The 14,847-nt window shown below is 32.1% G+C and overlaps 1 long non-coding RNA gene across 1 annotated transcript; it reads left to right on the forward strand.

The window, feature by feature from the left end:
* Positions 1 to 3,743: 3,743 nt before the first annotated feature.
* On the forward strand, positions 3,744 to 11,746 carry LOC141457009 (uncharacterized). The gene is made up of 3 exons (XR_012460160.1): positions 3,744 to 3,869; positions 10,131 to 10,294; positions 11,459 to 11,746. It is a non-coding gene; the product is annotated as an uncharacterized lncRNA (long non-coding RNA).
* Positions 11,747 to 14,847: the final 3,101 nt, after the last annotated feature.

The raw sequence follows: 14,847 nt of genomic DNA on the forward strand, positions 1-14,847 counted from the left end.
AAGTAGAGGGCAGCAGTTTTATGGCTATGATGGAATGGACAACTTATATTTTTCCCCTACTCAAAAATAAAAAAATCTTTCGGCCTCTCACTTCTTGCTTCCAAGATCGTCCTGAGAGCTCCGCCCTGTACCAGACTCTACCAGTGTTCTTTCTAGAAACTGTTCAAGTGTTCATGTATATGTGTTGTATACTTATAATACTTTTATTTGTGTATGTGTAACCGTGTGATTGCCTGGGGCGACATGATCGGCCCACGTTCTGACGAGCTCACAAGGCCGGAGGGTTTACCAAACTTCATCTTACTCTCTCACTTCTTTTTTTTCATAGTTTGTGTATGTATGTGTTTGTGAATGTGATAGTAGTATGTACGTATGTGTAAATTGTAATAATAGTAGCCAGTGTTAAGCGCGACTGAGTGTGTTTGTAGTTGAAGAGCCGATCAGCCTTGATCTGATCACATCACAAACATCTTTTTTCCACTCCTTACTTTATCCAACTTGGACGAGAAGACCTCAAATTGCCTGGAGCATATTTTATACACTTGGTGCCCAGTCCGCCACGCCACAACTAAACCTGCCCTCTTAAAAAATTCTTATAAAAATGTATTGATCATAATATTTTCTACATAGATATTCACCGATCGATATATCGATGGACTTAGTGAACGGATACACAAAATTATTTAAACACAACTTTAAAATTATATTACAAAAAAGAAACAAAAAAAAAAATGAAAATAAAAGCTGAACAGAACATCACAACCCCTTCTCTTCGCCTTAATCTTAATTTATCGCTTCTTCTGCATCGATTTTTCTCCCAACGCTCTCAATTACGGAATAATCATCTCACTCATCTATTTTTACTCTATTTACCTAACATAAGACTAGTCTACATAACAAAATTAAAATCAGAGACTAATTTCTGTTTTATCTTTCAGCCTTAATGTGGTAGTATAAGATTTTTGGAAAACATACACAACGTTTACTGATAACCAAAACTGGCACACTCTGTTTCATCTTAAATCGACTATCATTATTTAATAATATGTACTGCTTACTTCTTCATTTTTTAATATTTTATATTCTGAAATCTGGTTTGTTGGGTGTGGGCCTTGAAAACCAAGAAATTGCTCGACTATTCTGTGGGTTCGTCGTCATTCAGTTAAGTTTGGGTCGTTGTGAGAAACTAGAATTGTAGTTGGTAACCAGAAACTTCAAATTGAATTTTTTTTTATTTTATTATTATTATTTTTTCTTATCTTTTCTCTCTAAAAACGGAAGTTTATTTTAGCATGCTGCGTACAAAAATGTTTGACAAATACAAATAAAACACTCGAAACAATGTTTCTCCAAAGTTTCAAAATACTAGTTATAATATCAAATGCAAAGTTATAATTTGAAATGCTAAGTAATAATTTGAAATGCTAAGTTATAATTTGAAACGCTAAGTTATGTTAAATACTAGGTTATAATTTTATAAACAATTGAAAAAACTACATTTAAAACTAGGAAAATCTAATGGATCCAAACCTTTATTCAATGTTACTGGCCCATCCTCTCCACCCAGTACCAATTTTTAGATCATCCTTGATTGATTGCTCTCAAATTTCTTGCAATCAAAGATGCTCCATGGTGTGGCTGCCTTCAGCAGCTTTGATTCATGCTGGCTGCTGTTGATATTAAAGCAGGTAAAGCTTATCCGTCTATGGCCGTCCAGTAACTGTTTTAGACAACTTTCTTAATTTTTTCCTTCTTCTAGCGATGTGTATTATCTCTTTGTCTTGGGGAGTATATATCTGTCACCATATTTTGACTGAGGTAGCAAGAGCCGTTTAACAACATGTGATCTTTGGCACTTTGAGATCAGAGAGCCGAAAGGGATGTTAAGTTGGTGAGAGATCGCTGTATGTTGCGAAAAGGAAGGGTTTCCTTTACAAGACCTTAATTGATGCTTTATAAGCAGCAAAGACTAGCCAACTGGACTCCCCAGTTTCTAATCTATTCTAAATTCTTGTTTAATGCCTTATGTGTGTTCATGTTTTCAGGTGCTCACCCTTCTTTAATAAATCCATCTTCCTGCACTCCATCTTCATACACCCATCCATCCAAAATGATCTTCCACATCAACCTACCATCAAAGGAGCGGCCTACCATGCCTGTCGGGGATTCCTTCTTACACCTATCTCTACAATTATCTTGCGTTGCAGGTGACCCAAAACTAGCGGAGCTTATCAATCATAGATCTTCCAAGATGCTCAGATTATGATCTTCCAAGATTTTCAACTCTAACTTTTTAAACACATGATAATTTTCTGATATTGATTATTAGGTGATATTGATAGCTGCTCCCTAATTGTAAAGGTACCCTATTCCAACAGGAAGATACACAATTGTTATTGAACCAAACATCGAATAAAGATGTCTACTTTTCAGAAAATGTATCCAATAAAGACTGGTGAAAATTGTTGTAAGTGAAGGTTTTACGCCTAATTTTATTCGCTTCAGATACATTGAACAAAAAATAAAATAAAATCATTAAAAAATTACTGTGTAAAATAATTGCATACAAACTTTGATTTAACAAAATCAAACAACTTAAATTCTTAATTTCAATTTCTTTGCTAACCGCTAAATATTTGTCAAAAACAACAGTGTTATTTTAATTTTACCCAAATAACGGAACGATGAAGAGAAATGAGTCATTATTTGAATTTTTTGTTTTTATAATTTGCTCTAATTAACTTCTTAAGCTAGTATTTAAAGATGAATCATCCTTAGGTTCACCCAAAGCGGTTTGATGATTGCATAGTACAATTTTAGTCTACTCTCTAGTTTATTCCAGTTAACCGTATTTCTATTTTTATTTACTTTCTTTTTCTTTTATTTTTTTTTAAGTGGTAACTTTGCAAACTTAACAGTTTTTGCCAAAATGTTTTAAGTGAATTTCACTTCACTTACCTGTATTCCAAATCTATTCTTGCTACTGCTTGAGCAAATTTAAGAACTGCAAACCACTCAAATCATCTAGCATAATCCTACGTGATCCTAACTTAAATCAATTTCAAAAAATAAATAAAATGATGCTGATACATGCAAGTCAAGTATATTTGAATAATTTTTCTAGCAAATTTTTTTTAGGGCACTCTAATTTGAAATTTTGAGATAAAGCAGTTTTGTAATGATGATAATGTTAGTAAAAGTTAAGTATTATGGTAATTAATAATATAAATTCAAATTTAGAGATATTTTGCTATTTTTCTCAAAAAATTGTAGCAAGAAAATTGTATTACTTAAACTGAGTCAGGTATTTTACCAGACATCTAATTACTTAATTTAAAAAAAATAAGCAAGGAAGCAGAAATCAGGTGCACCTATATTTAGTGATTATATCCTTATATTTTAGGATACCATTTTAAATTTATGTTGTAATAAGAAATATTAATGATACATTTTACTAAAACCAACTGATTCATATTTACTTCCAATTTGGGCTAAGTGTCAAAATTATTGGCCGCATATTTGTTATGAATACTATTTAAGTTTAAAGGGATAAATAAAATTAAAAAAAAATAAAAAAAAAATGCAGCATTAATATGTTGGGAGCTAAATAAGTAATAAGCAACTAGGTAATAAAGGTTTTTATGCCACTGCACAAGATATTAAACTGTTTGTAATAAAATGATTCAGCTTTTAATAATTTTTTTTCTTTCTTTTTAAACAGGTGTTCCACATTTATATTACACCTGCATCTTTGGAATCTCCTATTTAAAAAAACAAAAATTTTAATAAGTATTTTTGGATGAACAATGTTGCAAAAAAATTTATTTAAAACAAATTTAATTGGAAGCAATTGGATTTGGTGGAAGAATGTATGAAACAATTTATGCTTATGTTAATGGCTTTACCAGTAATAAGTATAACATTAGATGCATAATATTAAAAAATTTGTAAACATAAATAATTTCAGAGAAATGTACTTAACACATAGTGTACTCATAGTGATACTCCAGAAATTTTATGCGAATCATTTTTCCAAATTATACTTTTAAGAGTATTAAGAGTACTTTAAGGGCTATAAGGCTTTTGAAGTACCATTATGGCTTTTTTTTAAAGGAGCATATCAGTATCATGCTCCACTTTCTTTTAAAGAAAATTCCAAAACCTCATCTACTATTTTACTGAATGGAAATGAACCCTCTTGAAATTATTTGGAAATGCGTCCTACGATTGTCTCGAAACTTCGTAGATTTATATTGGACTAATTTGGGGGGGACTAGGGGTTGCTCGGGAGGATAAAGTGAAGGTTTCCTTCCTTTGAAGAAAGTTATTATTAACGTACTATGTAAAATAAAACCTCCAGAAGCATAGTGACTTAAAGTCGTGCATATACACACCAGATTTCTTCTTATTATTATTTTTGGTTAAAGGATGTAACCCAATTAACCTAGTTTTACGAACTCCACATCCAGAGCAGCTTTTTCTAGCTACCTAAAGCTTCTTAGATTTGTACTTCTATCGAGGCCATAGGCGAATCTAGGTGCTGATTTGGGAATGGTAGAAATTAAATCTCCCAACTTTGCGTAATAGCTTTTATTTATTATTGAAATTTCCTTTTTTACTCATTTTATAAGTCCACAAAGATTTTTTTACCTCAGCAGCTGACGGTAACATTTTCTTCTTCGTTTCCTTTTAGTAATTCCATAAAATGAATACTTCCTTCTTGAAGTAAAGAAAACAGTAAATAAAAAAAACATAATATCCTACAAAAAAATGAATTATGAGTCAAATAATTTATTAAGAATGGTTAAATAACAAAAAAAAGGTAAACTTTATGATGCGTTGAAATAAATGGAATAGAGCTAATTTAATTATAAGTAAAATTTAGATGACAAGGCGTGAAAGAAATGGTTAATCTAATGTTTTGACATGTTCTTTCATAAAAGTTGAGATACTTCTAGCTGTTCTTCACAGTTTAGAATGGCCAGTTTGATTGTTGTATACAGGCCAGGTCTCTATGTAAATTGGGCTACATATCTACTACATTGTGGGCTAGTTCACTGTAGAGTGCTACTGCTGTCACCATATCTATAGTATTCTCGTTAACACTTTTATCTTTTTGTGTTTTGTTACTTAATTTTTAAAATTACTTCAATAATTCATATTTATGTTTCCATTTATAGTTTATGTTGACAATTGTGAATGATTCTTTTCAGTGGCGTCAACTGAATAGTTGACTAAAGACATACAATAATATTCTTTTCAAAACGTTTGCTACCAAAGTTTTAGCTCTCCCAAATTAGTTGAAAATACAATTAATGCATTTTTCGCTTATCTTAATGCTAACTTCCTCTTTTTCAAATAAAACAATCTGGAAGGAAGAAATGATAAAATGCACATTCTAGTTTTAATTTTGTATTTTTTGTCGAGCTTTCGACCCAGAGACTAGGCCATCTTCAGGGCTTATTGTCAATATTATATTTTTACATTGTTATTCTAAATTTGGTGAGTCTGAACTTGCTTAATTTGTCTAATTGCTACTTAGATTCTTTTTATCCAATCCATATTTTATTTTTAAGTTTGCAACACGTCTGCAAGCTCTGTTGTACTTGAGACCTTATTTTCGTTGATTAGACTTTCATTAAATAATATGATGGGGATTATTCATTTAATTAAATTGTTATCATTTATCGCATAATTCAAAAAGATTGAAAAAACTTTTGTTTAAAAAAACAAAGAGAGAAATTTTTCCGATTGTTGTGAATATATTTAATAACGGGACAGATGAATATGTGTATATATGATGTTATGTAGCGTGAGTAATGTGATGCTGGGATTCAATCTTTGTTTCATTGGAGGAGCGAGAAACAGAGATGTACCTGTCAGTGACCTTTCCATCAAGTGGCAGCACTTACCTGCCCAACAGCCATCCCACCTGCAGTCTGCACAATATCATCTCACTTCTCAATGTGTTCATTTTATCTATTTTTTATCTTCTGCAATATTTTTTATTTAATGATAAATTGTTTTAAATTGTACTTTAGGGGGAAAAAAAACTCCTGATATCAAGAACCAGTGTGGCTTGTTTCTTGACTGATAAAAATCATTTAATAACTTTTCTTCTAAGTTATGAGTTGTTTGCCATTGGACTAGTTATCGTAGGATTTGCGTTGTTGTAGTAAGTATAACGCAAATAACTGCGCAAAGGAGTCAATAAACTTGTGCCTAATTTTCAGTTACCTGACAAATTAGCCAAACTAAATGTTTAGTTAAATTAAATAGATAATATAAAGCCAACAATTTTAGTAAAAGAAATTCCTGTGTGTCACAAAAGACTTTTCCGCCTATAGTTCAAGGAGGAGGAGGGGGAGGAAGGACTTAGAAGGACAGTTCGCTGTGTTAGTTGTGCGGTAAAGTTGAGTGGTATTTGAAGAATGTTCTGTATGGCCCCACCTGACAGGAGTCCCCACTGAGTCCCTGTATCTGTGGTGGCTGAGCCCCACAGGACAGTTGTCCCTCCACTACCTGTGCTCTCTTTTGTACACCAATGTTTTCTATTAAAGTTTTATTCTTTCATTTTCAAAACTAAACTTTTGCACTTACAGCTAAGTTTTGAATGATCAGATCAGACCACTAGAAATCAGTAATAAATTCTCTGGGTGTACATTTCAATTTACAACTTTATTTTAAGTTACAATTTACTAGAGAATAACATAGATCTGTTCATTTAACAACTTACATCACAAAAGTTTACCCATCTACTTAATTAATTCCTCAAACCATGAGTGGGCTAACAACTTCTACAGGGATCATCTTAGCGTCAGATTTCCCAGCATTCAATAATTGAAACTGACATTCCCAACATAAAATAATCCAACTCTTTCTTGTGCTACTATTTTCTGGCCAACCCACTGACAAACACATTAGCCTTTATTATTTATTTATTTTGGTAGCTTACAGAAATACATATAAAAATTTCATGAGTTTTTTAAATAAATTTTACAACTGCCGACGCAATTACCTCGGCAATATGTAAAACGGATGATAGATTTGACATGTTAGGAGCTATCACTTAATACTATTGTTTTTTCGCAATGGCATTTTTATCATAATGAGTTATCCCATACAAACACACAAAATCCTACATTTGGCTTTAAGCCTTTACCAATTCAACTCTAAAGGGGCGGGTGATTGGTCTAGTGATCAAGAGCGTGGCTTTGTAAGTGGGAGGTCCCCAGTTCGAATTCCGCTACTTTTTATTCGTTAGAAAAAATATTAAATAGTAAAGTATGAGCTTTCGCCCCCGTCTACGACACCTAATTGGTAGTTGGACGTTAAGCCCCGCCTGGAAAAAATAGGCGATTACTTTACTTTTAGTTTTATTTAAATCTAAACTACCTTCTCAAAATGTACGCCATCTTTTTCTATAACATAAAGCCAACGAAGAGCACCCGCAATGCCTTTTCAATAACAGCAACTATCATTAGGAGCGTAGAATAAATAAAATAAAAACTCTTTATATATTTTGTTTCACTTCTTCACAAAAAATCGTGCAGAAAGTCTGTTCTTGCTGATTCACTTCTAAGCTAATATTATTTCCGCACTAAAGTTAATAAGCACAAATTTGTTTTCGAACGCCAATTTTTTTTTTTTTTTTTTTTTTAATGATTTAAGGCGCCCGGAGCTTTTTTCAGTGCACTGCCGGCCTCCGGACAGTGTTCTCTCGTTACAGACAACACTGTCCATCACCGGACAGTGAGCTGTAAGAAGCTGGAAGAGAAAATCTATCGAACGCCTATTGTTATCATTTTAAAGAAATGCATTTAGTCCAATTCTGCTTGTATGTTTGGAAGGATGTTACAAAAAACTTAGAACTACCGTTCACTTTAGGGAAGCGTAGTCCACGAGTATAGACTGTATTTTGAATAGAATGGCTTACTAAGTGTTCTTTATCTTTCAAATAGAAAGATCAAGAGAATTTGGTCTGTTTCGGACAAGCTTATCTTTGCTTTCTTATTTTTCCATGTTGCCAAGATATACATCTCTTCCTTCATTGCTTCAGCGCTCCCTCTAAATCTCTCTTGGATAAACTCCTCGGGTTCATCCTTTGTGTGAAGACATATCCAATAGTTTCAATTGTTAAACAATCCTCTTTAGTTTTGGCGCATGCCTTCATTTATTTATTCTGTCTAACTGGTTTCCTCCTGAACTTCATTTTCACTATCCTCAGTTCTTGTCTTCTTTTGTAGAAGACTGGTCATGTCTTGGAGGCAGCTCGTCTCCAAAAAAACAGTTAGTTACACATCAACACCCTAGTTGTTTTCATCGCCTCCACACTTAATTGTCTTATTTCGTTCGCAGATTCCCACTTATTTGTTAACACTTAAATACTGAATCCAGCTTACGCCATTAAATCTTTTCGATTCCACTAATCAGTCATTGACTCTGAAGTGCTTTTTTTTTTGCAGGATTGAGTTTGAAAAACTTTTTCTATATAAAAGGAAAAAATCATTTCACAAAATATCTATCAAAATTTATCACCAACCAATGAAATTCTAATTGAAACAAGTTTTACACAGTATATAAACAGCTATATATGAGGTTACTATACCGTTCATCTAGATAGCACTCTGTGATTTACGTAGATCGTAATGTCTGCTACTCTCTTTTAGACGTGACACAACCGAGAGAAAATCTAAAACAACAATCAGTTTCCACTTAGTTTACACACTACAGCCAAGCACTTACAAGTAGCATGTATTTTAACTGACTTTTGATCGCTAAAGAAGTTAAGACAGTTACCGTAAAGGTACTGGTCCTAGATGTGGTTGTAACTCTTAATGTTAATTAAGTTTGAAAAATATTTCTTAAAGGAAGGGATTTAGGGTCAGTGGTTAGCGTGTTCTAGATTCCTACGCAAAAATTTCGGGTTCGAATCTAGCTGCTGGTCCGACAATACCAACTAATTCGTAAAACTGCCGAAATTCTAGAAAACGTATGACTTAGAATCTTGAAAATTGGTATGTGTCTGCTTTTTCCTGCAATTAATTCGTAAAATTGTTACTTGGAATTTTCTTCGCTAGTATAATTTGAACTAAACTCAAATTTTCATATTTATGAATTTAATATTTACTAGTGTTGTCATAGATTCATTTTCAGCGCCTTCATCTCCTACCAACGTTACAAAATATTGAGGGCAATTAAAATAACAGCTGATTAACATGCATTCTACGACGGATAAACTTTTTTTTAAATTAAGAAATCGTATTTTTTTTAAATTAATAAATTCTAATCACAAAATATCCTTAATTCCTATAAATCGCTCTCTTTTTAGAAATGATTAGTTTGAATTAGCATTTATTCTTGTAATTAGGCTTAATTTTAAAATTTTACTGTAGATTATGTCCTAATTGCACAGTTAATTAAAACGAACTCCAAAAATAGAAATAATTACATTTCATTATTTTCTAATAACTTCTACATTATTTTTAAAGTTACAGTCACGTACTAATCGTTTCCATTTCATTAAATCTAAAATCAATATAAAATAGAAAGTTCATAATTTACGAAACAAGTAGATTTATCTAGTAAGAACCTGCAGTTTCTATTTATTATCTAAAGTTGGCTAGAGAGCAGGATCTTTGAAGCGAGACCTTTTCTGATAAAAGGTTGGATAACCATTAATAAGGCAAGGTTGCTGAGGGAAGAAAAGCTGTGAGAGATGAATCTTTTACTGGATCTGTTCTGAACATAGGACTGAGTTAACCAGCCCTTAGGCCCTGCGGTGCCTCTACTTAACCAACGTTATCCGTTGTCACAAAGCACATAAGCAAACCAAATTCTGAAAAGCCTCTAAGAGAGGAGCTAGAATGAAGCTGTGATTAAAACAATGTGTTTCGAGCCAAATTTGCAAGTCTGTCTACCTTTCGGCCCAATTAAGTCTTCTTCGGAGCCTGTTTAGTGCTTCTGTGGGCTCCGATTTACTCTGCTATCCAGATAGAATCCCAGAAAGCGGATTTGGTTGGATTTCCACTTGCTCTAATAATTTATCATTAAACTTGACCAGTGTTATTGCCTAAATAGTAAAAGAAATTTTAATTGTAAAGAACTTGACGTTTAGTTCAATTCGCCAGCCCGAGCAGCAAGTTATAAGAATTAAATAGTCGTACCAATTTCCTGCCAAGTTGTGAAGAAAGTACAGTTTTACTAAAAAGTTGAAGTTCATAAAAGTTTATATAAAGAAGGAATAAGATGCAATTCATTCTAGATTAACTTCAGTTACAATCACTCAACATATGTACGTATATCTAATCTATTTTATTTCTTTTCTTTTTAATTAATTTCAATTGTTATTATCATATTAGAATGGGTGGGGCGGAAGATAGTGGAAGAAGTAGAGGTGAATAAAAGAGGGTTCACAAAGGGGGTCATAAATTAAAGTAAGATAGGAGCAAGGCGGCTATCATTTGCTGAAGGTAATGGAATAATAAGAGTGGCACGAGCCGTCAAATAATTACTTAACGAAATAGATACAGCTTCTCTATTAACTATGGACCACAGACTTTCATTCATTCACCCTGCTGGTCCTACATCTCACATCTCCATTTTTCATTCTTCCAACTCCACCCACATTTGCTCTATCTTTGTTTATCAACTGATTTTTAATAAACACCCATTCTTTATTTATATTCGTTTTGTTCTATTTCTTTTTAATTATTTACAAAAAGAAATTAATTGACTTAAACCCAATTATTGTAATCAGGGTGAGATGTATTCTTATTTCAACTCATTTGATGTTGCTTTAGTATTTGTTGTGATTTTCTTTCATTTTTAAGTCCTTTCATTGATTTCATTATAAACATTATAGGATTCAAAGATCATATGGGAAAAAATATCATAGCCTATTTCAGTCAAACTTTATTTGTTTTGAGGTCAATCCTTCAACCTTGGGGCTAGTTCATCTTCAGGGTTGTAGATTTTATAATTAATGTTTTACATTAATTTGATGATATAAAAACATAGTTTTACAACAATAATGTACCTTATTCTTATTAATAATAACAATTTCTTTTTAAACTGCAGGTTGGCAATTATTTTGAAAAGTCAAACATGCAATTCCTATTAGTTTATCATTATATATTTAAAAAAGATTCTGGTTTTAAATTTATTTAAGCCATAATTGAATGACAACCACAATATACATAAGTAATGTACATATTTAGAATGAAGTCAAGTTTAACCGTATGACTAAATTCATTTGATATAGTCATTGAGGTCTGATCAAAAAGGATTTAGTCTAAAAAGGGACGACAGTGGTTTGGATTGTTAGTCCTTTGTTAGTCTATTTGATTGATCCTTTAAGCCTATGTAGTGACAAAGTCTTCTTGCATCCGATTTATTTATCTAGATTTCTTTTTTCTTTTCTTTTTAATTCACCTGTTTTATATTATCTGTTTTTTAGAATTAAAAATAAAAAGGAGAAGGAGAAGTTGACAAGAACTGAAGCGCATTTAGATGTTTATCTTTCTCTGCATTTTGTATTCTTGTATCGGTGTTAGTAACTGACAATAAAATCTGTGGGTCAAGTGATGCATGCTGTAAATAGACAAAATGTGACAAATCACGGTGAATGAAGTGAGATAACTCGGCTAAATCATTAATCTGTGGATATCTTTTGAAAATTTCTTTTAGTGGTAAGTTGCTCATTAAGAACTCTCAATAAAAACAAGAAAAGATTTGAATGTGTACACTGATACTCCAATTGTATTTTATTATTTTTAATTTAATTATGTAAAAAAAGAAATTTTAATTTCAAGCAAGTGTAAAACAAAAATTAAATCCAGTAAAACGGAGACTTTCTATTCAGTAATCGTTTTTCCACCCAGTTAAGTTATTCTCGACTGAATTCTCTCTTTTATGTCCATATCGGGAGTAACATTAACCATATGAGAGCTATAACCACCGTCAGCTGGAGAGTCGGTACCGACCCGTGAAAACAAGCTCTCTTAGTTCAAGTTTGTCGCGAGGCTGATGCTTCTCCGTGTGGAGCATGCCACTAGAACATTGCTGGGCCGCGAATATTTAAAAAAAAATGATCTAACCTTTCCCCATTATGGAGGATTATTATCCAAAACTCATCGGTCATCCTCTTTTAAGACTTTGAATGTCAAAGCCATTTTAGATTTTTTCTTAGTTTCAAATCTTCCAAAATACAACTTTACATATTCTCAACTTAGATTTATTGATCCCAGTGCTTGCAATCTAAAATTCTTCGCTCTATAGTAAACACTCCTTTCTACGTCACCAATCAAACCATTCACACAGACGAACATTCCTTTCGTCACACAAGTTGCAAAAACACGTTACAGAAACTTCCATCTTAACATTCAAACACATCACAATCCACTGGTACAACATCTATCTTCAAGAACATTTCTAGACAACACTTCTAGACGTCTTAAAAGACAGTGGCCTCGTGATCTCCTCTCTGATGAAGAGAGCCAGTAGAATGTAGAATGTTATTGGAGTGTTACCGCTGGGTAACTTCTCCACTTTGATATGTGTGAATGTTATTTATTGTTATCATTGTTGCTTATAACGCAAAATGCGTTGATTGTAACTAAATAAATGATAAAAAAAAAAATTATTGGTCACCATTTTTTTACAGTTTGATGAATTTTTAATCATCAACTGGTCATCTTCTTACCTAAGTAAAATAATTGTATTTTATATTAATAATTACAAAAATAAATGTGTCAATAACTAAGAACATAATTCTTCCTAAGAATATATTGGTCAAATAGCTGAACATTTTTCTTTACCTTTATCCTTATTGCAGTGAAATTGGACATTCCCCCTTGAAAAAATTTTCATAAAATAAAATAAGAATTTAAAGCACATTGATGGGTTAGGATAAAGGTATTGCAATAAAATGTATAATTATAAAAATAAATAATGTAAAACAATAAATTATGTTCAGTATGGCAGAATTTGGTTATAGCTATTGGCACATTTATTTTTATAATACACTTCTTTACTTAGATATAAAAAAAACTGGCTGACTTATGAAAAGCTAAAATAAGTTAAGACTAAGGTAGGTTTAATTTTGGAAATAGATTTTGAATATCATTAAGTAGAAATCTAGAATTAACTAAGTTATTTTATTTTTTAACTGCTGTTAAGATCAGATTAGGAGGTTGTATTTTTTGTATTTAGTGCGAAGAATTTGAAGAAAATCATTGAACGAAAAATTGAAAACCTACATTATGAGATATTAAAAACTTGACAAGTCTTGAATCGTAGTAGTAGAAACTTAAAATAATCAAAACATATTATTTTAAATTCAAATCATTCTCTAAAAAAATTCATTTTCTCAAACTGCAATCGCAAGTAGTTTTTTTAGAATAATTGGTAACGATATATCGATAAAAGTTAATTAAATTTCATCTCTTCGAATTTCTCCTTGATTCTTTGATTACAATTAATTACTTATGGCTAATTTTCTCATATTTAATGAAACAACATTACAGTATTTGCTCAAAATGGACAAGTTAAAGATAACAATGGAGAGTTAAACAGATATTACGCCCTATTTAACCACAGTAATCTGATGAACAGCATCAACAGTAGAGGCTCTGAAGGGAAACATACAAGAAGCACCTAATGCTGTTCAGAAGCACCATGTTATACAAACCTCTATGACACGACCGACGGTTCTCTCTTAATATTTTTTATATTTTTTTTTTCTATCCTTTTCTTTCTTTTTGTTCTATTTGTCCTTGTAAGGACATATTTTTTTACCCACCTTATCTCCATCTTTGTTTCTCACTCCTGATTTCAAGAAATCTCCTTTTCCTCCTCTCTGAAACACGCGCACACACACGCCAACACAGAATTCTTCTAGAACCATTCGATATCGTCAACGTAGTCATCCAAGTTGACGGTGCTTGCATTGTTCACAAGACCTACAACCTGGTTTTAGATAATCGATCTTGATAAGTTTTGGGCTTCATTTCTTTCAACCTCCTCCATACTATGTCCATACTACCATTATTAAAAGCTTCTAACCCTCCGTTCTAAAAATAAAATATAAATATACACAAAAAAAGACAAGAACGTCCAGTTTAATGAAACTATAAGAAGAAAAGAAGGTTCTATAGCCTAGGTCCAGGGAACTAGAGATAACAACAAAAAGTAAAAGAAGAAGGAAAAAACAAAGTCTCCCTGACTTCCAAAAGCTCGTCCCAAACAAGAAAAGACCTCCCTAAATATTAAAGAGATTGAGGACAATATACCGCTTGAGTATTCAATATGTAGATCTCATATTGATTTATAAAATTAAAACAGTACAACTTTTTTTTTTTTATTTCCTAGATTATATTAACATCATTTTTTAAAGGGGAAATTCTTTAAAAATCAAGTGTAAACATTACAATTAATAATAGGCGCCACGGTAGCCAAACGATTAGAGGCGAGACCTGCACAGCTAATTTGCTTTGTGGTGCTGGGTTCGATTCCGGGTCTTAGACCTTGGATTTTATTTAATGGAAAATAAAAGGAATTTACAGTAAAGTAAGTTTACTAATCGCCACCGTCCACGACACCTAATTGGTAGTTGGACGTAAAGCCGGCCTGAAAAAATAGGCAATTACTTTACTTTAATTTTATAATTATTAATAATCAAATTCAGTTTAGCACTTTAGTTTACCACGCATTTTATAGACAAATAAAACATACAAAAAATTACCTTCCCTGAGTTAACAAAAAGTGTGAACATTCACATGAATTTTTCATAATGCAAATCCTCGAGCTTCTAACTTATATTACTTTTTTCAAACTACGAATTATTAA

Source organism: Rhodnius prolixus, unplaced genomic scaffold (genome assembly GCF_049639745.1).
Source record: "Rhodnius prolixus isolate KJV_2025 unplaced genomic scaffold, Rpr scaffold_10, whole genome shotgun sequence".
Taxonomy (NCBI): domain Eukaryota; kingdom Metazoa; phylum Arthropoda; class Insecta; order Hemiptera; family Reduviidae; genus Rhodnius; species Rhodnius prolixus.